Source organism: Pteropus medius, unplaced genomic scaffold, assembly GCF_902729225.1.
Source record: "Pteropus medius unplaced genomic scaffold, Ma_sr-lr_union100, whole genome shotgun sequence".
In the NCBI taxonomy this organism is placed as follows: domain Eukaryota; kingdom Metazoa; phylum Chordata; class Mammalia; order Chiroptera; family Pteropodidae; genus Pteropus; species Pteropus medius.
The window spans coordinates 36,386,051-36,408,885 of NW_024349800.1; the positions used below are offsets into that span (position 1 = coordinate 36,386,051).

A 22,835-nucleotide genomic window follows, 5' to 3' on the forward strand; every position below is an offset into this window, starting at 1 on the left:
AGATCTGGAGATAGGCTGTGCTACAAAAGTCAGTGCTTAATTATACACCACCATACATCGTTCCACATGTGTCTGCTCACCTAATCTTGGGGCAGAAATCATGTGTCTTACACTTCTGTATCTATCACAGCATCTGAAACTGGGCTGAGAACAAAGAAAAGGTGAAAAATACACTTAACTGATTGATGAAAACTGGCATGTCCCCGGGCTCTGCTCCACCTCAAACGTTGGTGTCCAAATGACAATTTACAGACCAGAGTCACAGATCCTACCCACCCCACTTGGAATCTCTACCCCAGACCCCACTCTGTGAGTCTCAAGGAGCTGGGCTCATGGCTGGCCCACTTGGATACTGTTCTGGGAACAAACACACTTGTCGGCAGAATGACTGGTTAGATTCTTCCAAATTATCCAGCATGCCTATCTCCAGATCTAAAAGCTATCAAAACCTGAAGAAGAGGTAAATGTGTCACAGAATCAACCCAGGAGTCCAGAGACCTGTAATTTCTACATTTCCTAAAAGACTTTTAGTGCCAGAGTTCTCACAGGAACTTTCTGAAATGCTCTCTACTTTGTAAAGTCTGGTCCTCTAATTATTTTCCCCCATACAAATAAAAAGTCACTCCAAGGAAAATTCAAAAGCACTATTTTCCTTCCCTCCACTATAAGCACAAAGGCTCAATTTCTGTTTCTTTACGTTATCTGCTTTACAGAAGGTGTATGTTATTTTCTTCCCTCTTATATCCTGAAGAAAGAATTGCCAATCCCTGTAAACCTGGGGGTATCAGAACATAATCTTTGTGCACTTATTATTGCCAATGACTAATATGTGAAGGCTGTACCCTCAAGTTACAGAGATTTACCGTAAAGTCAGAGCAGCAAGAGGAAGGGTTTGTTGGTTCTTAGGCATTCAAGCACATCCCAGCGCCAGATGAGATACGCACGTTTTCACCGTGTGGTCTCAACTCCTCGATAATCTCCAGGCAACCCAAAGCCAGCTGCTTAGCAACACAAGTCGGAGGATCAGCTTAGCTCCTGTGCCTCTACTGAAGAGCAATTCTTGCCTGGAGGTAAGCATGGGTCTGCGCTGGAGGCACCCTGGGCAGCCAGCCGCCAGGCAGAGACCAGCCACGTGGGGTGCGAGCAGCCCAAGAGAAAGAGTTTAACGAAGGCAGCCAGTGAGAAGGGAGTGGGTGGCAGGTTGTCCAGAAGTTAAAGGAAAAATTCAAAGGGAGGCACAGGTTACAATTCCAGGGAGGAGTCAACTCCCTCCAGGGAGCCTGGAGCACTGCCTTGCACTTATCTGCTTATCCCTCCGTCTTCCTCTCCAGACTCTACGCCCCTCGAGATCCAAAGGGCTTTGGCTTTAGAAAGGTCTCCTAGCCGCTCAGCTAGTACAAATAATTTTGGGGCCTCTAGTCCAGCTATTTTCCACTGAATCACAATAAACACAATTAGAAAGCTAACAGAAATTTGTGAAACCATTATTTGACAGATTTTTATGAAACTCAAGCTTCTGCAGATGCTGTGAGGAACAGAAACAAGAATATAGGATCAAGGAGCATGTGGTAATTTTGGACCTAGGACACCTGGCTGGAGAGCAGACTCTACTGTTAACCAGCTCTGGAACCATGCAAAAAGGTCCTCCCAGGCTCCGTTTATAAAAGAGGGATAACAGTGCTTGCCCTGTTCACCCCCTGGGTTGTTGTGAAGAACAAATGAGAAAACAGGTGTCTGGAGAAAGTTTTGCCTTTCTGTGGAGCTGTAATATCAATAGTATAACAGAGCAAGGTATCAGCCCTAGGAAAGTGCCAGACTGGATGCAGAGAGACCAGTACATGAAGCAATGCCAAATAGTAAATGGGTGCGTGGCGAAGCTGCAGGCAAAGTCGTTGAGGGACTGGATCCTTTCTTTTTTCTCTTTTCCCAGTTCATTCACCTCTTGCCTGAAAGCTGGACAATGGCAAGCACAGGAAAGCAATTCACACAAATCCAGAGGGTCCTCCTGCAGGACAGCTCTTTTCTCGTCAGTCTTAATTGGTCTGAGTCCAAACCAGTTCTGTGGATTTTAATTATCCAAGGCTATAGCAGTTGCCCAGGTCAGTGACAGCCTCAAACTGATGTCAACACAGAGACACTTATGCCACCTCCACCCCAGATCTTTCAACCTAACCTCCCAGAAGAATATCGGCTCATTAGCAACCACATTGCAGTAGAAGGTACACTTAAGAAAAGAAAGTCCCAAGGAGGAAGAAAACCCCTATGTGGAAAAGGTTTGTTTTTGAGATTTCAGAGTACCTACTCACCTGTAACCTCATCTGAACCTTAGTTCATTTTTCTTCTGTATGGGCACATGTGAATAAATATTATCTATAATTCTATCTCCACCAACTATCAAAATGCCAAATATCAAAAACAATTCAGAAATCAGTTAACTGCCTCCATTTATTACACATCCAAATTAATCCAGTCCAAGGCAATAAAAAGGTATTGAGTCCTTTCTGGGTGCCAGGAGGCATCACACCAGGAGGAGATATCTAAATGAAGACGACACTGGGTCTCCCCTCACAGGTCTCACAGAAGGCTGTGGCCCAGGGCCGTTCTATAACTCCACCTTTGTGTAGAGCTGCACATGTGGAAAGTGATCATGTTTGATTGTTATCAGGGGTAACTGGATGAAGCTGCTCACACCAGAGAAGACAGGCCCGCGGGCTCTGGCTACCAAAACCTCCCTGTCAGCTTCCCCTGGCTCCACTGTTTACTAGCTGTATCACCTGGGGCAGTGACCTAGCTGCCCTGTGGCTGAGTTCCTCAATCTAGAAAATAATAGCAAATAACTCATTGACTTGTTGTGAGGAACAAACAAGCTATTACATCTGACACTTATAAAACAGTGCCTGGCACAGAATAAGTGCTCAATTTAGGTCAACATCATTTTCCCCATCTTTCCTTTAAGAGGGCCTTGTTAACTCCTTTTATGCAACCTTATTCATTTTTATTTCCTATAATCCTTAACCACAAATTCTCTCAGAGTTGGTAGGAATTTGAGCAGCTTCAACTCCACATACATTTCCCCTGGGCAGCAAATCTCCTTTTAACAGAAACTTCAGTTTTACTAGGGGCTTTGCCATGGGAAATACACACTCTCTCCCACAGGTTTTGTTGGCCCATATTCTTCAATTTCTCTCGGTTCATTGAAGACCTCTGCCCAATCAATTAATTTCTATTCTGTGGCAATGGTTTTAGGTAAACTTTTCAGGGCAGGAACTACTTTCAGACAGCCTTGTTTCCCACTTGTGTCTTACAGAGCTCGCAGCCCTGTTATTTCACGGGCTCATGTCAGCAGCAATGACCTGAGGGCCTTTTTGTTGGGAATGCCTGAATTATAGGCATGTGCATGGCGAGAGGGGGCAAGAGAGAAGTAAGGGGAAAAATTATTTGGTTAATTTAAAAAAAAATTTATTGAGATGTAATACATATGCCATTAATACATTCATTTAAAATGTACAGTTCAATGGATTTTAGTATATTCACAGACATGTGCAAACATCACCATAGTCAATTTTAGAAGACTTTTACCATCTCAGTAAGAAACCTCTTATCCTTTAGCTATCACTCCCTTAATCCTCCAATTCCCCACCACTCACCCTAGCCAACCACTAAGTTATTTTCTATCACTACAGATTTCTCTACTCTAGACATTTCATATGAATGAGGTCATGCAACGCATGGTCTTTTGTGTCTGGGTTTATTTTCTTACTACTGTATTTCCAAGGTTCATCCATGTTGTGCATGTATCAGGACTTCATTCCTTTTTATGGCTCAGTAATATTTCTTTGCATGGATAGTCCACATTTTCTTTATCTATTCAATAGTTGGTGGACATCTGGGTTGTCCCTGCTTTTTGACTGGTATGAATAATTCTGCTACAAACATTCAAGTACAAGTTTCTGTGTGGCCACATTTTCATTTCTCTTGGGAATATACCTAGGGGTGGAATTGCTAAATAACGTGGTAATTCTACATTTAATCAACTGAGGAACTGCCAGACTATTTTCCAAAGCAGGTGCAACATAACGCAGTCCCATAATTGGTTAATTATTGAATAGACAGTTAGAAAGCCTAAAGCTTTGAGGCCTTAGTGTATACTCATTCACCTTCTAAATTTTTATCCTCAAGCTAATGTCACTTTACTTTCTTCCACAAAAACTTAGAAACAAAGTTTTTCTCTTATCAGAGAGAAACTTGACTGTGAGGTTGTTTAGACTCTGCCTGAACATCGAAGAGTATAGCTGTGTTTCTCACCTGTCAGTGGGGCGACTAGTTCTTGCCCTACTGGCCCTGGGGCTACAGAGGATTAGGATGACGGGAGAGTATTTGTGCTAGTTGGGCACATCATGCACTCATGTAGAAACAAAGCCTGAGAAGATCTGATGGCCAGCCCAAGGTCACTAGACAACTAGTAGGGCCAGGATGAGAGAAGCCAGTTCTTGCATCTCCGGTCCCTTCCACTGCAGCCAGTGTCTTTGTTTAGCTCATCCACCTCCTCTCCACACTTAATGGACACAGGTGCTAGCGCTTACCTGAACAGTGAGGATGCCACACACGTGTTTGTTTACCTCTTTGAGAGAGGTCCTTACATTTAGTTCCTTTGGCCTTCATTTGTCAGAACGGACCTCATGCATGCCACGGTCAATGTCCCTAGGTTGTTTACTTTGCCTTTCTCCAGCTCCTACTCTATAGCCACAGATGGCCTAGGTTTAAAAAAAAGAAAGATGATTCCCAACAATGATCTGTGTTCTCTTGTGCTGCCTTCCTCAGCTTTTCCACGGCCTTTGCCTCTTGGTAGCCTTGCCCACCCTAGGTTTTCTCCATGTTCTCCAGAGCATGAGCCAAATAGCACTGAGCCCCCATGGGTGCCGGCTCACCATGGGAAACAGAAGTAAGGAGAAGAGGCACAGGCTCTTTCCTGGAGGAGGAGGGTCCCCAAATTCAGGCCCAAATGAGGCATAAACACATACTTCAGTGGAAAGGCAGCAAATCAAGTGAGACTGGATGGTAGAAGGCCAACACCTGACATTCAATGGCTTTCCTGTGGTCTCCCTCACCAAGCAATTTGGGGATCACATGCTTTGGAAAGGAAGAAGACCTCTGGGGCCAAGCCAGTGCTGGAGGATCCAGCTCAGCCTGCCCACACCTGGTCTTTTAAGCTAAACTGACGCTAACAACTGCCTCTCTGCTTTCGTTCCCTTGACGGGCTATCTGTGCTATATCATCCCATGAGCCCAAGTCAGCCTCTATTTTCCACCCCTCCCCCTTCCTTGTCTCCCCATCCCTGATGTTCTCGTTTTTAAATAAACTAAAGTGAAACCAGCTGTTTCCGTATAACAACCTTGATTTACATAAACCTTCCTATCAAGCCAAAATGAACTGGCTCCTGGCCTAACTGTTCTGAAACTCTTTCTGGGTGGCTGTCAGTCCCAGCTGTGACACCCTGACCACTGCCGTATCCTGCCAGCTTCCTGCGTGAGTGCATCTAGGACCCTGAAGTAGCTTACGAAGGCTTCCCTCCCTCCTCACCCTTCAGCCATCCCCAATACTTTGATTCCAGCCAGAAGGCTTCTAATCCACAGAAGCCTTCTCCACGCTTTGGCCCACTGTGACCCCTTCTTAAGCACTGTCTATATCAGCCCTCTGCCCCCAGCATTCATTTTCATCTGCCTCTGACATCTCTTGAATAGCTACCTTTTTCTATTATTTTCATCATAAACACTACATAAGATAATTAAAGAAAATCTGGGAAATTAAACAGGTGTGGAAGAAAATTCATTCAAAATTCCACCATCCAAACACAACACACTTAGTATTTTTTGGGTTATTCCCTCTTGTGTGCGTGTCTCTGTGTGTTTATTTCCACTACAGATTTTGCCTTGCTCACTTTTTCAGTTCTGCTCCTCTCATATGTCTACTTAGAAAGGGAGCTCCTTGAAGACCAGGGGTGTTTAACGTGAAAGAGGAACAAAACCTCTGAACGGAGCTGTGAGGCCTCCAACCTCTGCAGTGTTCTGTATAACATAGTCTGTCTCCTGGGCTTCTGCAAAACACAAGCTCGTGGGACAGGCTCTGTCTCAGACATGCGCTTTGCCCCTCCCTCCCCACTGCCCCCTTGCCAACCTCCGCCCCCTAGCAGGCTCCTGTAAGCCTCAGACCCAGCTTTCACCAGCCCCACCACAGAGGACTCAAGTCAGTAATAAATCTGGCCCATGAAAAATAATTCCTATATGTGCCTTTTGTTTCCAGCTGGTGGACAGATTGGTTTACTATACACAACCATGAAAGCTTTAGGGATTTGGGCTGAATTTAAATCATCTGGTTTTAAAGGAACTACAGAAACTTAAAAACGATTTAAATGGTGATTTTTCTCTCCTCCCATTGCATTAATTGTCTAAACTTTTTTCTGGTCTTTAATGCTACATGGACTTTTATGATCGTCATCTAAGGATGCACGTTGGCACTCATCGGCCTTAATGACAACAGCTACCTTTACCTTGACTCTGGTCCTATCTTCCTCCACTGTTCTTGCAAAACATTAGCTGAATAGTAGAGGCTTAATCTCAAATGTGCACTGTTGATAATACTGTTTGGTACAATGATCAAGAGCTTAACTAAACATAAATGAGTTACGATTTTGCAAAAAGTTAGAGTAAAACACTATTAGGGACTAGACATGAAGAGGCAAAGCTGAAACCCATCTTTCAAACTCCCCACTCATAGTAGGGAAAGAAAAGCACTGCCTTCCTGCCCTTCTACGGCTGGCACATGAGGGTTAATTGGCAGTAGTAAGCGAACACTACAATGGGGCTTTACTGGCTTTGAATAGCATGCTCTTTTAAAACGATAGCCTAGAGACATCAGGGCACCTGAGGTTCTCTATTTGGCTAAAGAAATATTCAATGGGAGAGGATGTAAGAATCTCCACATAAAAAAATCATTACTGAAGACTTATCTTTGTCAAGTATAAAACTTCCTCAGTGCAAAGAGAAGAAAACTATTGCTCTCGCCTGTCAAAAGAACACTATATCCTAAATAACTTTAAAGGAAAAATAAGTAGTGACAGAGAAGACCACACAAAACTCACCAGGTACCAGACCGGTCCTTCTCTGGGGGGCCAGAGCTCCTTCTCGACATGGGCATCTTGCATGTGAGCTCCAGAACCATCCTAAACTCCCCGAGTGCCACCACCTTTTCACAATAAGTAGTAGGCTCCCTCAGACGAATGGGGAAAATCGTCCTAATTTTTCTGGTTGATGACAATTCTGTTCTGAGACGGTGTAGATGCTACAGAAGTCACCGTGGGGGACAAACCCTTCTAAGTTCTCTCATATCTCTTGCTATTTCCCCCTGAGGCCAAGGGCACACAGAACTGAGTAGCACCAAAACAAGGACATGGCCCCACCAGCACCACCCTCTGCTGAGCTAACTGGCAAATGTAGAAAAGATTGTGTGCATTTGGTGAAATTTGAGGGAGACTTGAAAGTCTACATCCATCCCTAGGAGGCTCCCACACGTTTCATTTGTCCTTTGTTCACTCTTCAGGTAGAAAGTACTTGCTCCTGGAGAGGCCCCCAGGGAAGCTAACTCTCTAATGATGAGGGCTGAGTTCTTTAGGGTTCACTGGAGCTTTAGTGAATTTCAGAACACTCATACAAAACAGTCAATTCCCAATCTTATTAATATTTAAAACCTTTCTTCCTGCAAATTCATGCCATGGAGCCTAAAGATGTGCTTGGAGGCTAACAACAGATGTTTTGGCTGAACACTTTTAAAAAAATCTATTTATTCCTAAACAAAACAAAACAAAAAATACTCATTGGGTCTACAGCCATGCCACCCTGAACGTGCTCGATCTCATCTGATCTCGGAAGCTAAGCAGGGTCGACCCTGGTTAGTACTTGGATGGGAGACCACCTAGGAATATCGGGTGCTGTAGGCGTTAAAAAAAAAAAAGACTCATTGGGCTGAAAGAACAGCATACCCTACTCCTCCATTATTTTAAATTATTTTGCATAAAACTTCAGGTGTAGGAAAAGAACAAAAATCTCTTTAGTCTAAAATGTACTACGTAAATCCTAGCAAAAGGACACATTTTTTTCCCCCAGTGGCTGACAATAAGGGAAAATAGAAATTTAAGTAGGAAAGACCAAGAAAGGGTTTTCTATTGGGTCTGCATTATAATCCCAAGAGCTGGGTGCTCCCGGATAGCTATGCATGGTATTCATTCCTTCCTGTGTATGCCAAGCCAATAAAAGCAACACTTGATTAATTTGCCATCCATGAAAGGCCCTATGGACTCTTTAAAAATTCCTAATGTGATTATGGCTCACTGACTTTAACATGAAAGAGAATAATATCTGCTGTTGAGAGCCACATACCCTTCTCCTCCCAGTTAATACTAAAACCAGAACTTTGCAAAGTAGGTCACTCAACCAAACAGCCTCGCTTTACAAATGAAGAAACCAAGGCCAGAGAGATGAGGTGGCTTGCCCACTAGCACTGGCAGAAGAAATGCCCTTGCTCTCAGCATTGTTTCCACTGTATTTAGTGAATTGTGTTCTCTTTTAAACAGAAGAGTCATTCAGAGATGCTAAGGTAGGATGAAGAAGGCTGTTCTACTATGAACAATGAAGGATGGTTACAGCCCCTGGAATTGCTTAACTTGAGAAAAAGAAAGCTTTAAGAGAAAACAAAATCTGCCCTTTAGTCTCTGAAGGGCTATCGATGTGGAGGACGTGCCAGATTGATTTACTCTGTAGTGCTCCAGGGGACTGACCAAAGCCAGCAAGAGTGAAAGCTATGAGCAAGCCGGATTTGGATCAGTCCCTGGGAGAAGTTTCTAACAAGAAGACACATCCCAGAAGGCATGGGCTCTTCACGTATATACCTGTGAATACAGAGAGAGTGCTGGCACCTAGAGGCTTGATTCTCATCTACCAGAAATAATATAAAAGGGAATTCTCTTTAGAGTAGGAGTTTGAACCAGACCAGCAGGTCTTAAACTTGGCTAAATGGTTGGAATCTCTGGGAATGCTTTCATATACAGCTGACTGAACCCATGAGTAGAAATTGGCCTGGAAAAAGGTACCTATTTAAAACACACACACACACACACACACACTGATTTCAATGATTCTATAAATAGGTACCAATGAAATGGATCAGTGGCTCTCATACTTTTTGACCACAACCCATAGTGTGGAAAACATTTTTGCACGGAAACTCAGGATGCACACGTATTTACAGAACTAAAAAAGAAGTTTAACAAAACTACTGCTGCCCCTACTCCATACGATGCACTTCGATATTTTCTATTTCACTGTGTGTGTGTGTGTGTGTGTGTGTATGTGTGTATTTTTTAAAGTTGGTTGATACTAAATTCATTTCACAACCAACTAATGGGTCACTTTGTAAAATACAGAACTACAAAACCTTCAAGGACCCAGGAAAGTAAAGGTGAGAAAGAGAGTATGCCCACAGAAAAAAAGGAACCATGGGTTTAGATTTTCTTGGCATTTTGCATGTGGTTTGGTTGTTTTAGGTACCGATGAGAAAGGACTAAGCAGAACCTTGAAGCGAGCACTCATTCAAAAAAGTATTCAAAGATGTGGTTGTGGTAATTAAAAAACATCACAGGTAGGCAGTTACTGAACCCTTTAGAAGGAAAACATCTGAGCAAACCTCCATGCACATGAGTTATCTTCCCTTGGAGAGCTTTGGAGGGGCAGCAAAGATCAAACTAATCTATGCAGCTTAATTACGCTAGCTATTGAAAGGGTGTTTTCTTCCTCCGCATCTGCATTATTATGTGAAGAAGATGGCTATTAATTAAAAATGTAGCAAAACTTGCCCAGAACTTAATGTGCTCCATCATCCTATGGTGAAGGGGGCCACTGTGGCCTTGGCTTGGGGATCAGTGGATGACCTTCCTTGTGAAGATGAGCTCTTCAAGGTTACCTGAGGACCTGCAGATGTCTCCTGCCTCTCAGAGAAAGAAGTTGCATGCCTCACTTACCTACAGCTCTGCTTTTTTGTCAGTCTGATCATTCAGGTCCTCTTTACAAGATATCTGGATTACTAAAACATAAAATAGGGGAAAGCACAGAGCAGTGCCTCTCAGTTTAATGTGCACGTGCATCACCTGGATCCTATTAAGACACAGATTCTAAGCTGGCCTGGGTCTGAGAATCTGCATTTCTAATGAGGTCCCAGGTGATAGCCATGTTACTGGTCCCTGGACCACAATTTTGAGTAGCAAGGACCTAGATTTTGAAGCCAGGTATATTGGAATTTGAATACTTACTCTGCCATTTTCTATTTGCGATACTTTTGGAAAACATTTTTAATAACCTTTATTGGGGTGGAGGTGGGATTTGATTATAATGGTAATGTGAAAAAGGCAAATTATTTTACTTCTCTGTGCACGGTCTCCTTTGTAAACAGAAAACAACTCCTCCCACCTTTTGTGGGGATACTGAAATCTCTTACCAATGCTCTCTCCTCCCCTTACAGTCCTGAAAGTAGGGTCTCCCTGCACTTCTCCACTCCTTCACTGGCCTTTCTCTCCAATTAATTCAGTGGACTCTGGCCTCTGTCCTTAACTTTTCCTTGAGACTGCTCTGCCCAAGGACCCCAAGAACCAATGGGTGCTGCTGCTCAGTTCTCATTTGATCACTCTTAACCACCTGACACTGCTAACGACCCCTTTGTTCTTAAAAGGCTCTTTGGTTTGGGAACCAGCCCCCACCTTGAGGTCAGTTCTCCTCCATCTGCTCTGCAGGTTCTTCCTCTGCCTGTCCCAATGCATCCGGGGCTGCCTCAGGCTCTGTTCTTGGCTGGGTGTTCTGTCAGGTTCTTTCTATACACACTCTCTCAACCATCACGGCATCAGGATTGTCCAAATGTTGACAATTCCCAAATCTAGATGTACAACACAGACCTGAGAGCCACCAACCCTCTGGACACTGTGTCCCCAAGATATATCCAACTTCACATATCAAAGAGAACTTGTGACTTTGTCTTTTGTTCCCATATTCAGTCCCTGGACCCTCCATCCACCCATCTTGTTTCCTATTTGAAGCACTATGGTATTTACCCTCAACCTAGCTGGTATCATATTTTTCCAATTCACACATAGATCTATTATCTCCCTAAAAATTTTGTAGTAAATTCCCTAATGCTCTCAGAGCACCTAGCCTGATACCATAGGCACCTTTGTAATTTAAGTCACTAATAAGTTATTTCACGAACCAGAACATGAATTACACTTTGCTACATAAATTACACTTTGCTACTACACATGCGGAGAAAACTGCATCCACTAACAGCTCTTGGCATCGTTAATGGTTTCTGCCCAGGGAGAAAAGTACTAGGCTCCATTAAGTTTGTAGGTCACAAATAAAATCTCAGGAAATTCTGCATTAAAAAATAAGAGAGAGAGAGAGAGTCATGTTGGGGGGAATCCTTGTTTTTCTAGGATTTGAGGACTAGACACTTAAGTTTTGGCAGGCTGGTATTATGAGGAAAGTGCTGGAATGATCACGGATAAGAGGCACCCACTCTCGCTATATCGCGACTATTTACACATCTGTCTCCTCTCCCTGACTGCACATGAAACACCTGGACGGCAGGGACAATACCTGCAGGTTATAACTTCAGAAGAACTGGCGATGCTCAATCTATTAGAGTTGTCCAACTGAGTGATAAGGTAGGTGGACAGGTGGACAGAAAAGCTGGTCTACTGATGCTGAAGGCAGTCTTTCAACCTGAAAGCTAGGGCTGGAGAGGTTAGGCTGGGCCTCAAAGACTTCATGCAGCTCTCAAATGAGAAACACAAATCCAAGCACACCCAGTGTTCCACTCGGTGTGAGTCTTTTACTTATACCGTGTTCACAGGTTCTGTCTTGCTTCTCCATAATCTGAGAGTTAGAGAAGACATGTATGATGAGGGTACTTGCCTAGCTCCCTCATTAAGTGGCTCCATACGTACATTTCAACAATGTCACCATGTTACTGTTGTGTCCCCACAGGGCCACAGTGAGGTGTGGGCTTGAACATCACTAAGACATTCATTTTGGTGTGCATCAGTTGGTGGCCCCCAGGAGGCTTCCAGGCAGCAGACTGCAAAATGTCCACATGGCCCCCTTTCAAAGACCTGATCTAAGTAAGTCTGTCTTGTGATTTCCAAACCCTACATCTCATAGACTCTTTTCTCTTCAAAGCTTTTTCTTTGAAATCTATTCTGTCTTAGAAGCCTTCAGGTTCCACCTGGTTGAAGCAATGGGCCTTGGCTGCTCCAGTGCTGGTTTCTGGTGAGATATTCTCCTAAAGTGTATTTCTGAGGTGACTTCATGCCACCTGCAAAGGCTGTCTCTGTCCCCAGGAAGGCTCCTTCCAGCCTTCTGAATCATTGCTGTCAGCCACCTTCTCCTCTTGACAAAGGCTGGGGCCATGACCATCAGTCCCCTATAGTCAGGGCCTTGTAGCCTATGGCAGACAACTGGCCCCCATCCAACCCCACTCAGCAAGAAGCAACAGTCCTTAGGCAAGGCACCCTTCTCCACCAACCGAAGGCAGGGCGGGCCCATGGTGATGGCGGATGATGGCTTTATGTGATTTCCTTCCTCTTTTTCCTCTCTTACCTTCCTTACACCTGATACACACTCAGAGGGCAGTGTCACTGCCCTGAAGCTGGGGAGACATGGATTATCGGGCCTCCATCTGTCATCAACAAGCAGAATGGCCTCAGGCAGCACACTTATCCCTCATCTCATTTGACACAGGATAATATCATCCCTGCCTATCTTTCAGAGTTTTGTAAAGACCGAATGAGATTATTAAAGTACTTTGGAAATGCTTGCTTTTATTACTAGTATTTTTCTTATTGCCATGACCAGTATGTCTCATGAGTAAGAAGCCACTTTAGGGGCAAGAATGCCCTGAAACACACGCACTCCCTTAAACTCAGTTACCAAAAGGTCTGGGCAATATTCTCCCACCTCCCAGGCAAACTAAAAATTCTCTGTTTTTCTAGTTTCTTCGTCAACACCCCTCCCATCACCACGCACTGTTTCCAATCCTCGAAACCAGGTAACGTTAGCAGAATAGCTACCCTTTGACCTGGAAGATTCCTAAACGCTCAGGAAATGGACTGACAGAGACTGACAGTCCATCATCCTTCTGCCTGCAGGCAGGGCTTACAAAGAATATTGTTTAAAAGCAACGTTTCATCTGGTCTCTGAGGTTTAGGGGAAACGGAACTATGTACAACCCAAGAGCATGGCCTGGCCTCCCTGGAAATGGAGAGTCACAGCTGCTTCAAGCCACATTTGGGATTTGTTGACCCATTATCCCAAGAGACTGCCAGGTTCCACATGCATAATGCAGCACTTCTGAACAGGCAAAACACTCACCATCTAGCACTGTGCATGCAATACATCCTCCACGGCCTATTTCCTCAGTAATTTGTATTTTGAGAAATGGTGGGGAGGAATGCATAGTGGTGGGGCTGGAGAAAGTGTTTAAAGGCAAAAGACGAAATTTTGTTTGTTTTAAATATCCCACATCTTCCTAAGCATTTTCCTTCCACTTTAGTCAGGAAATAGGTAAAGAAAACCATTTGGGGCTGCAAATGCCAGGGGTCAGCATCTCTTGGGACACTGAGGCAGGATACCCAAACCTTTCCTAAGTTTGAACAGCGGTGCACTGCTCACGGCAACTTCCCAGATCTCCAACACTGAAAATGTTCACCTGTGAGTGGAAGTCCCAGTTTTTCACCTTGTAATCAGCATCACTTCTCGCCCTATTTCTCATTACCTATCTCCTGCTCCTCTTCTACACATTCATGACCCTCAACAAACTCCTCTAAGCACACATTCCCCTCCACAGGCCTTCATGTCACATGGTTTTCTGTTGTGCCTCTGAATTCAGTGTGGGTCCTTGTCCGCCACCTCCAGGACTGAGCTCTGCTCCCTGTCCAGGCCTGCAGTGTCCACCCCTAAGCCTGGGCTGTGTTCTCCCCTACCCTTGGAACCTGCTTTCCTTCTCCTCCACCACTGCCCCATCCTCCTTGAATAGGTGAGAAGAAGAGAAAAAGAACTAGTGTTCACTGAGCACCTGCTATGAGCAAGACGCTGTGCTAGGCTCTCAGCGCATATCATTCAATGCTCATAACCAGCTTCCTGAGAAAGTATATAGAAGTCAAGGCTCTGAGACATTAAGAAACTCACACCCAGAGACCCTGAGCTAGTACATCAGAGAGTCGAGATTTAAGCGGCAGCCTGCCTCTGTGGAAGGTGCTCCCAGAATCCCTTCCCACTGCACGGCCGAACCTCAATGCTGAGCTAGAATAGAGGAAACACATTTGGGTACAGGACTGTCTCCCCTGTACCCAAATGGCAAATCCTTTTGGAGCAGGGTCCCTGTTTTAGCACTCCCTGGATTCCTCACTACTACCTCCTCCCTGCCCCCAGTTACTCCTAGCCCTGAACTCTGCACACAGCCGTGGGGCTCCAGAATAACAAAGGTTTTATGGCGAGGCTCCAGTTGTTCACAGTAACTATTTTTTTTTTTTTTTAAACCAGCAACTTAGCCATGGCATTTCTAGAATCATTAACTACAAATGGAACTTACGAATTATTCGTAGGCGTTTCGTTTGCTTTGTTTTTTAAGTACCTTGAAGAGTGAGTTGAGGTGCCCTGCTCACACATTCCTGGCCACTGGGCTGAGGCTGAGTTTACTGGAAAGGGCCATGGACAGAAATGCCGCTGTCACTTCTCCACTGTACATAAGTACAAGTGTGATTCTGGTTCTATTTGAGGGAGAAGGCAGTAGACTGTCACCATGGCAACCCCAAGCAGCAAGTGCAACGAAAGCCTAAAGAAGGTTTGGGGAAAATTAAGTTGTGGTTGGCCATGTGTTTGTCCCACCTTGTCATGGGGGGTGGCTTAGAATGCCTGCCTGAAGGAAGGAGACATATATGGTGACCTGGAGGGGACATTCCAGGAACCAGTCCAACAAACACTGCAGGACTGACTCCTGCCTGGATGGCTTCCCATGCTTCTATGTGGAATGTTAACCTAGCCAGGAAAACTAAGCACACAGGGTATTCAGAGAAGGGGCGGGGGAAGGAGGGAGGGAAGGAGGAAGGGAGAAAGGGAGAGAGAATAATTTTAAAACATTTTCTAGCTTATTTCCCTATGGTTTTATTTTTGTTTTTCTGTGTGTATGTGTTCGCTTTATTTGCTATTTTAACACTTTTTAAAACTTTAGAGGATTCTCAGCTATGCACTTGAGGAACAATACTGCCAGTATCATTTCAGGAAGAGTTTTAACATCCAGTTAAGGCTGGCCACACCTTCAGAGTTGTCTTTGGTATGGGATCATGTTTGGGATGGGACAAATTATGACCCACAGTATCTGCAAGTCTACTGAACTGTCAATATCCATCCTAATAAGAATATGCATGTCCACCCGGTTCTGTTACCCACTGCCCTGTGATCTCTGGCAAGCTCATAAACCAATCTGAGCCTCAGTTTCCTGGGGATGATAATCTTCTTTCATCTCATAATGGCAGTTTGAGTATCAAATAAGATAATGCCTTGTAAACATAATATAATCCACAAATGGAAAGAAGTAGTACTTTTATCATGTTATTAATAAATGCAGGATTTAATGCAAAGAAGTTGCATTACTAATGGCATTATTTTAGCCTTGCTTTATTTCTTCCCTAACCCTTTTCTAAAGTCAAACAGGCAGTGAAAGACAGAAGCCTGCATAGCTGGCTGGCTTCAAGGTCAAAACTCAGTCATGCATTTTTACATGGCACAAAGAGTGGCCAATCGATTGGACACAGAAATCAGAGTGCTAAGTAGAAAGCTGCCTGAACAGATGACTGCAGGGCTCCGAGGAAGGAAGAAGGAGGTACAAATTTGCCAGTTGCACAGCCTGCCTGGCCCCCTCCCCTCCAGGATTCTGCCCAACCTGGGGGATAATCCCTCTCACAGGGAAACTGTGGCAACACTCTCTCAGAGAGGCGCTCCACTCTGCCCCGGGGGGACCTCATTAGCCTCCCTCGGTCTTGTTCCCATCTGGCTGGTGCTGAGAAGCCTGTGGGTGTGAGAAGGGAAACAAAACCAGAGCTCAAGAAGTGAGAGGGCTCTTGATGGGAAAGGCACCCGGGCCATGCCAATATGTTCTCAGGACCCTCCCTACTCCGATGGGGTCCATGAACAGCAGCATCGGCGAGCCTGGGGGCTGGGACGAAATGCGGTATCTGCGCCCATCCCTGACCCATTGAGTCAGAATCTGCATTGGAACACGATGCCCGGGTTACTCTTGTGCAACTGAAGTTTGAGAAGTACTGCTCTGGTACTCGAGAGCCAGGGGTGGGGAAGTAGCAGTGGGGAGAGTTCCTTGCTGGGGTATTTAGTGAATTTCTCTCACCTGCTTTGATCCTGATCACTTGGTGAGTAACAAGACCACCACCCAGGACATGCTGCTTTTCAGCAAGAAGCCAACAGGCTAGACCGGCCCCTTCACGCAATAGCTATCTCCTCCTCTCCACCTAGGATAACCTGTGGCCTCGGCAACTTTTGGCACCGTGGGAAATGTGCCTTTCCAATTCACTAGGCTTTTGTCCAAAGAACGCGAGAGCTGGAGTGGTCATGTCCAGTCACACTTCCTAAACACTCGGGAGCAGGCTGCACACAGGCCTTGGAGCCCAGACCCTGGGGCCCTCCTGCATTCCCATCAGGCAGAGCAGAGCCTGGCCTGCACTGCCATCTTCCTCCCTCCGTCAGGGCCCTGCCTGCTCTCAGCACTCGTTTCTTCCTAGTTACAAGGAAGTTATTTTATCGTCTGTCTTCATCTTGTGCCTGGGAAGCGAAGAGACTGAGAAACTGAGGGAAAATGGGGAGACAATGAGGGCCATAAAGCTTGAAGCAATTCCTCCCCCTCTGAGGCGGTATAGTCACACACTCAGGAGTTCTTGGTTTCCATCTCCGCCCATCCACTAACCAGCCACTGTTCTGGAAAATACCTCCGGTCTTCTTGTGCTTTCCCTGTCTCCGAAATGGGGTAACGATCGCCTTCCCACCTTAGAGGTTTATAGAGGATAAAATGAAGCAGAATCATAGAAAGTGAAAACTGGGAGGGACATGAGAGATGATTTGGGACAAAATGTTTTATTTATTAAGACAGATGCCAGGCATTGTTCTCAGCCCTTTATAAATGTTACCCAACCTGACCAGCACAACAAGGCTATGACGTAGGTACTACTAGTACGCCCCTTTTAGGATGGGGCTCAGAGACCCAGAGAGTCCAAGAGTGTGCTCACGGTTACCCAGATGGACAGTGACAGAGGGATGCTGTGATCCAGGCAGAGTTCCAAGTCTGCGCTCCACCTGGCCTTGGCCTCCCACGTGCTCCTAGCCTGCTGCTCCTTCCCTTGGACAAACAGTCCACAGATTAGCCAAGTCTGGGAAGACTGGCTCTCGGGTAAAACAACAGGTGTGACAAGGGTTGGCCACACCTTCATCCGCTGCCTCCACCACAAAGAAAATCTAACAGGACGACTGGTGAAGACTTCGGGGAAACAGGCTCCACTATGAGTACCTCCCTGTCAGGGACAAATCCAGTCTAGTCCGATTTTTTCCTAATTCCACAGGAGGGTTCCCCAGAAGCTCTTCAAAAAACACAGAAGGGCCTCAAGACACTCTTGGCCTCTGAACCCAAACACAATCTGGTACATTTAAATGTTTCCTCAATATCCAATTGCCTGCCGCTAATTCCTGAAAGTCGCTCCATAGGGGGCTGATTTATTTCTCGCTTTGCCAAGGACCAGTCCACTCAAAACCCTTTTATTCTCAGTCAGATGTTCTGATATTTCAGGCTTGATTTTTCTCTCAGGCTTTCTCCTCCACTGCTAATCCAATCACTTGGACGATTTTAACCTTTGCTCTTTAGCAATGTAACGCACTGGGCACCCCTCTGCCTGCCTTTCTTGCATTTTCACCATACTTACACCTCCCCTGCCTTATTCTAGAACTGATCGGGGACACCACCCACCACGGTGCCTGCAGGAGGCTGTAGAAGGGATGCTGTCTGTGCCCCTCGCACTCACCCGAGGCCCCTCCGTGGGCCTGGACCTACAAGCAGAAGCCCAGTGCAGGGAGGTTCTGAGAATCAAACAGGAGTTCCAGTCAGTGCTGGCCCTGGGCCTCAGCGGGGCTCAGCCAGGCAACTCAGAAGCTGCTGGAACACTGACAGCCAGAGCTGCCGCCTGACAGAGGGTGGGCCAGCAGCAACAGGCCATAGCCTTTGCTCTCGCTGCCCCTTAACCAGGGGACATGTACAGAAGCGTATCACCCTGTTGCAGCAGAGGCAGCTGCCCTCAATCCAGCAGAGGGTTGACTGAAGGATGACCGCAGGATCCCTGGATGACCCGAGCCAGGCCTGAGTTGAGAGTCCGACGAAAGACATTCAGAGAGGACAAGGGGCTCCCCTTGCCTTTCTCCCCAGCCAAATTAAACTGCTGCGCACAGCACCACAGGTAGAAACGCATCACCTTGGTTTAATTGTGGGCATTTTGGTTCTGTCTCAGTAAATGCACAATTTTTAATCTTCAGAGTATCTCAGAGCAATTCTACAGCTAGAACTCTGCAGGGGTTTAATTAACCTCATTACCTTCAACTTCCTTCCTCCAGCAACCTGTTCTCAGAACCTCGGCAGTGTCTGGCCCTGTGGTCCTGGCCGGGCAGAACTGCCCCCGCCCCGTGGGCAGAGCTAGACTCCAGGACCAGCACGTGCTTGCAGAGCCCGGTGAGCAGGGCATGACCAGCGGTCCAGGAGTCTGACCCTCTTCAACTCGGCCTTTGCTGACCCGGAGAATTAGTATGAGAATTCATATTAGATGCCAGGGTGCTACCACATACCATGCGACACTCCCTACCTGGGGCACGGGGGTGGAGGGAAAAGTCAAGATGCCTCACTGAAAAGAGCCCGACCCCCACCCCTGCACATGTACAAACACATACACACATCACACTGCACACACACAACCCTTCTCCCACCGAGCCTCTTGAAGTAAAGACCTAAAGACCATGTCTCACCCTGTTTATGGCTCTGTGACCATAAGAACAGAGCTGGGTAAGCAGTTCAGGTAAAATGTGTGTTCATGGACAGTAAGGGGCAAGAGCCAGCCCACCTGTGCCCTCAGCCCACAGCTGCAGAGATTTTCCCCCTCACCTCCTTCCTCCCCGCCTCCCTCAGCACCAGCGAGACTTGAGCTGGGGGCCTGGCCAGCCCTTCTGCCTTAGAAAGAGCCTTCAGGGCCATGATTCAGGACCCAGTAAAAACTCTGCTCTGCCAGCTTTCAGGAAAGCACACAGGGATCCAACATGCTGAAAGTGTGTTTTACTAGACTGCAGAATGTTTTTAGCTGATTATTAAAGTCACAGTCTACTATGGCCCATCAACGACCCATTTGGCCCCAGTAAAATGGATTCCAATTCCCTCGGCACGAGTCTCCTAGCAATCAGCTCATCAATATACATAATGTTTAGAAGCTAGATATTGATTGTGGAATCTAATGGACTCATTATTCAGGGTTCAGCTTCGCCTCTGGAATAATATTTTATTGGAGCTTCCTCCCATTTTACTTCCAAATTCCAAAACTGGGGGTGGGGTTGGGGTGCAGATATTAGAGAGCAAGCAAAGAGGTGCCTAGGACTTGGCCATAAATAAGGATGCTCATGACCCAGGGTGTTCCCCAGCCCTTGTGAAGTAGCCTATAATACTGTCTGCCTCCAGCATCACTGAATTAACAAAGAGCTGCTGTTGCCATAGGATACAGCAAGCACCATTGGTGTGATTAGCATTGGTGGCGGCCAGTGATCCTCTGTGTCACAATGCCCTCGGAGGCGACTTGGAGTCTCTGCCACTGTCTGTACAACAGCCAGCAGAAGCTCCAGGCCCTGGCCCTCAAGCACGGCCTCTAAGGCCCAGGTCCCCAGGGGCCCTCCGCCCAACTCCTCACCCAGGGCCCATCAACACATGTTCATAGCACTGGGGCTGCCCCCACCCGCTCTTAAGTCACTGTTGTCAAAATCATGTCCCACATGGGGCTGGGGGAAAGGTGGGTTTCTGGGGCAGAGAAGAGAGGGGGCAAGGCATAGAGAAGAGCAGTGTGGCTGAAGTGAGAGGTCCAGCCAACAGAGCAGGTCATGGGGAGACCTTTCGCCCAGAGCGATTAGTTTGGCTCTTCCCTCCTGAAGGTGTCCCTGAGCAGAGCCCACTGTTAAAACTCTGGCCTTTCTGTAATCATCACTGATCATGGAGTTTAAGACATGTTCTTTCCTGGCAAGGAAAGAACTGCCCAGAGCCCAACGAAGCACCCCTTTCCCTTCTCAACTCTCACCTCATCTAGAGTCAGTATAGAGATACACTTTAGACCACCGTTTTATTTTTACCTGTGAAATAATTTAGTGTCCTCAATTATATTTTAAATTCCGAAAGTGGGGAGTGGGAGTGTTAAGAAACCTTATCTTCTTACTTTCTCCCCGACTAAGATTTGTCCTGGAGGGTCACTGGGCTCACCCCCACTCTGCTCACTGCAGGCAGGAAGTTTGTAGTTCTGGTTTCAGGACTTCCAGGTCTAGACAACCGGCTTCTTTCTATGAAACTGTAAACCTTTTGCATTTTTCAAGAGAAGCTGAAAAATCTGTGTTTTGGGTAAAGTTTTGTATGTTACATTTGTTTATTGTGAACATGTATGAGACAAATAAAATGCCTTCCAGGCTACGACTCCTCATGTATCAATTCTCCTAAACTGAGGAAAACAAGAAAGCTGGAAAGGAGCTTGAGGATGTAGTAACCCGTTTCCCAGGAGGGAGCACCTGGGCTCTTGAGAAATTAGAACATACCTGTTACCTTGCCATTACATTTTAAAGCACCTTCTGATCATTGTGTCTAGGCTTCCCCAAGCATCCTGGGAGAGGGTGTATTTTATTAGGAAATAAAAATCCAAGCTGCCCAGTTAAATTTCAATTTCAGATAAACGATGAATATATTTGTATGTGTATATCCCATGCGATATTTGGGACATAGTTATATCGAAAAATCATGCAGAGTTGATCTGAAATTCAAATGTAACTGGCATCCTGTATTTTATCTGGCAACCCCAATCCTGCCAGCTCTTTGAGCTTCACCTTCACTCACAGCCCCAGCTGCAGTGACCCAGGGCTCTGTCCCAACAGTGAGGCCATGCTGTTGATGCAAAACTCTTCCCCGCATTTGAAGAGAAGAAAAGGAATGACATTAACAAAAATATCTTGTTTTAAAAGCCCAGGTTATGTGTCTATTATTCAGGAATAACTTCTGAGCTAAGACGGCCCAAAGGCATTTTACTCCATGCTGGGCATCCTTGGAGGACCACTTAATCACTGGTTTCTTTATATGTAGTCCCTCAAACTTCCTTCCCATCACTCCCCTTGGACTTTGAGACCACTGAAAACATGACTCTACTGCTAGTGACTTGGACCAAAAAAAAATAAATAAAATAAATAAATAAATAAAATCATTTAGTCTAGTATTTCCTCAATTCAATTACACTTTTTGGAACTCTATTCCTGCAGAAACCTCTTGGAAAAAATCATGGTTGTGTGGCTGAAGAAGCAGGAAACTGGATGCTATGTATGCCCATCTGGGAAAAGCACCATGGACATCAGTATATAAAAGGGGTCTTGCAGTAAAGAAACTCTTAGTTGCTTATTCCAGCAACTTATTTGACCCCAGAGCCCACTGGCCTCCGCCTCCCCTTCTATCATCCATTAACCTTACAGAGAACACTTTGGATATTGGAAGCAGATGAATGCTTCTCAAACACAACTAACACCTTCCACTCAGCCACTATTCCCAGCACACTGTGTCACACCTCCTGTGCCCTCGGGACATTAATACAAGTACCCTGCTTTGATTCTTTTGCTATTATTTTCTGATTCTTTCATTTCTACATATTTTGGCTTTTCAAACAGAGTTAAAGCTACTTGGGAGCAAGACTTTTCCTGCTTAACCATAGCCATTTAGTGCAAGATAGGCTGGGCATCCGATAGGCCTCTGGGCAATGCTGGTGATAGAATTATGTCTATTCATGCGTGTGTGTTCCAATTGTTGCAGATTTTAGAAATTATGGATGGTTTATCTAAAAGAGCCATGAGCTGGTTTCTCTCATGCACCATGAAAGATGAAAAATTATTCTGAGTTGTCTTCTGAGCCACACACTGTGTGCCCCTCACCGTCAGTCACTATACCCCTGACAGACACCCTGACTCTGACCCAAACCAGTGAAGGTGTGAAAAACCTGAAAGGACCAGAGACCTTCACAAAGCTGAAATAATTTCCTAGTTAGTTTATAAGTCAAATTTCCCAAGGATTATGGAATACGCAGCCTAGAAAGTCAAATGATTTCAATTCTTGTGTCCTGGGAAATACCACTTCACTATCCTAAGGCAAAGAGAGCCATGTGCTCTTATAAAAAAGAACAGATTGCAAAATGACCTATTCTCAAACTCTGAAGTCACTGTCCTTTTACTTAATGTGCCTGGCTGGAGTTCAGGCCTTTACATTGTGCTGTGAGCTCCACCACAAATCAAAGCCCGGGCAATGCAGACTTCTAACAATTCAACTGCCTTTCCATAGTCTTCAAGGAGCTCTCATCTACTCCGAGACATTGACTTAAAAAGAAAAATCTGACAACAGGGAAGTCTCTAAAATACATAATGGGA

The 22,835-nt window shown here is 45.6% G+C and overlaps 1 protein-coding gene and 1 pseudogene across 2 annotated transcripts in view; one reads left to right on the plus strand and one right to left on the minus strand.

Annotated features, from left to right (window-relative positions):
- Window positions 1-22,835, minus strand: part of PRKCE (protein kinase C epsilon) — a 451,351-nt gene that overhangs the window by 213,763 nt on the left and 214,753 nt on the right. The gene's annotated exons all lie outside the window — the stretch shown is intronic.
- LOC120622225 (uncharacterized) lies at window positions 7,875-7,993 on the plus strand (annotated as a pseudogene).